The sequence below is a fragment of the Eschrichtius robustus genome, chromosome 6 (genome assembly GCF_028021215.1).
Source record: "Eschrichtius robustus isolate mEscRob2 chromosome 6, mEscRob2.pri, whole genome shotgun sequence".
NCBI lineage: Eukaryota > Metazoa > Chordata > Mammalia > Artiodactyla > Eschrichtiidae > Eschrichtius > Eschrichtius robustus.
In genome coordinates this window covers 83,377,593-83,380,441 of record NC_090829.1, presented here as the reverse complement: position 1 = coordinate 83,380,441, position 2,849 = coordinate 83,377,593, and the positions used below count along the sequence as shown (strand labels likewise).

Sequence of the window (2,849 nt, the reverse complement as noted above, 5' to 3'; positions counted from 1 at the left end):
TACTAAGCATCCTGCTTTGGTTTCTATCATGTCAATTCACTTTCCTCATCCAAGGGTCAGCTAGAATAATAATACACACAGAAATCTTGAAAAGTCAAATCTTATATTTTAATTCAAAGATTCCATGGCCTATTAAAATGACTCCTAATGTACTTTGAAGAATAAAACCTTCCTTACCTTCCCACCTCTAGAGTACAGAACATTAACAAAGCATTTCTTTCCTCCCACTTTTTGGAAGTTATTCTGTGTTTCTTGAACCATGTTAATTTTGGAAAACCTCTACCTATTCATATCTCTGAGTATGAACAATGTGAAAAATCCCATGTTGGTTAGAAATTTTTTCTTTTTTTTTTTTTTTTAAAGACCATGGAACCAGTGGCTTCCTGGGAGTAAATATAATTTTTGAAATAAAATATGGGCTAAAGTGGTCTTTTAACCTTTAGAGTTAGATCTTCAATGTTCTTCATATCTTGGTATCATCCTCAAAGTTTTGTGGATATTTTTAATAAGCATCTGTTGAAAATAAGACTCCCAATAAGGTCCAAGAGGGAGAGGATATATGTATACATATAACTGATTCACTTCATTGTGCAGCAGAAACTAACACAACATTGTAAAGCAACTATACTCCAATTAAAAAAAAAAAAAAAAAGCTAATGGAAATAGGAATGATGCAGCAGAAAGACAAAAGGTGTAGAAGATGTTTTCTAAAAGGTTGGTGGGATTTATATGTCCCCATTATCTGCCCCAGCCCATGGTCTGGATCCTAATTGTCCCAGTAAATTATTTAGCAGTATGATTTGTCATGTGAAATAATATTTGGATCACTTATTAAAGACCCATTTTATGTCAGACGGCTTACATAATCTAAGTCTAATTTTTGCAAATGTATTTATAATTGAGAAGACCACTTCAGCGAGCTCAAGAGACTTACCTAGGGTTACAGATTCAAGTTAATGCAGAGAGAGGATTTGAACATACGTAATCTGAATCCCAAACCAAGTGTTTTTCCCCTTTTCTGCTAAATCCTATTTATAAGACTTGTGATGGTCAGAAGAATGCAGAACCCATCTATTTCTTCCAGCTAAGTAGCTCTGGTCAGGTTGCCTAACCTTTTTTTTTTTTTTTTTTTTCATAAAGATACACATATTTTAAAGAAATATTAAAATGCCATTTCTATCCTCAGACCTTAAAAGGGGTCTTAATAATATCTGTGTTGTAAAAGAAGGAGGAACAGATCTGCCTGAAAGTGGTTGAGTTATAAGGAGGGATACTGAACTGGGGGAGAGGATTCTGTTGCAGGAGAAGTTTGGAACACGAAGTCTGAGTCAGAGATGTCTCTACCACACTTGTTGTCAAACAGAAATACGACGCAAGCCACATGCTTAGATTTAAATATCCTAACAGTCATGTTTAAAAATGTAAAAATAAAGAGGTGGTTTTAATTTTAAGAAGATAAGCAATCCAGTGTATCTAAAGGATTATCATTTTAAGATATAATCAACACGAAACATTCACGATCTGTTTTACATTCTTTTTGTATATGAAGTTTTTAAAACGTCTGGCATATGTCTTACACTTGGAGCACATCTTTACTTAGAAAGCTACGTTTCAAGGGCTCTAAAGCAACCTGTGGTCAGAGTTGACCATACTGCACAGCAGAGTTCTCGTAGCTTAAGAAGAAAGAGAAGGTGATCAAAAGGAGTTTGCATGCGGGTCCCAGCAGCTCGGGCGGCGGGAGGAGCGGCAGCGGCCAGGCAGCCCAGCCTCGAGAAGGCTCTCCGCGCGCCGTGGCCGCCCCGTCGCCACGATGCCCGAGAGGAAGGTCGGCTCCGCCGAGGGCGCGGCGAAGGAGGAGCCCAAGAGGAGGTCGGCGAGGTTGTCAGCTAAGCCGGCTCCTGCAAAAGTGGAAACGAAGCCAAAAAAGGCGGCAGGAAAGGATAAATCTTCAGACAAAAAAAGTGCAAACAAAAGGGAAAAGGGGAGCAAAGGGAAAACAGGCTGAAGTGGCTAACCAAGACACTAAAGAACACTCACCTACAGAAAATGGAAAAGCTAAAAACGAGGAGAGCCCAGCTTCTGATGAAGTAGGAGGGAAAGAAGCCAAGTCTGATTAATATCACACACCTGGTCCTATCAGGGGTCCCTGTCTCCCTTCTTGTACAATCCAGAGGAATATTTTTATCAACTATTTTGTAAAAAGTTTTATAGTAGCTCTAGAAACTTTTTTAAAAAGGAGGGAGTCCCACCTCATCCCATTTTTTAAGTGTAAATGCTTTTTTTTTTAAGAGGTGAAATCATTTGCTGGTTGTTTATTTTTTGGTACAACCAGAAAACAGTGGGATATTGAATATGGGAGGCTTTGGTTGTCTTGGGTGTCAGCTTAACCTTCCACAGATGGAGGGTAGCTTTTATATCCTATAATACAAAGCATACTAAATGTCAGTTTGGAGTCAGTTGTGCATTTAATGTCTTAAACACTTTAAATTACTTCTCTTCCGATGTTGTTTTTGGTAGAATTGTTTCCTAAAGCAAACCACTCACCCCTTGACCTTGGCTCTCCTGGGCAGAATTTTGTGCACTCTGTAACATCTTTGGTCATGGTAGTCCAGGTCTTCTAGTAACTGTTAATGTGCTGTGAACGACTGACAATTTGAGTATGTAGTGTATATGATACTAAATTATGAATTAGTGGGACTTATGATGTATCATCATATCAATATTTGAAGGTATTGGTACTGGATATCCTGTGAAGGAAAATTTGCCTCCAAATTTTAAGCTGGAAAGTCACTGGAATAACTGTTCAGAAAGAATCTATATGATTTTTTAGATTTTTGGTACGTATGTTG

General features: G+C 38.1%; 1 pseudogene; it reads left to right on the top strand.

The window, feature by feature from the left end:
- The first annotated feature begins 1,810 nt into the window (after nucleotides 1–1,810).
- On the top strand, nucleotides 1,811–2,117 carry LOC137765736 (non-histone chromosomal protein HMG-14 pseudogene; annotated as a pseudogene).
- The last annotated feature ends 732 nt before the right edge of the window (nucleotides 2,118–2,849 follow it).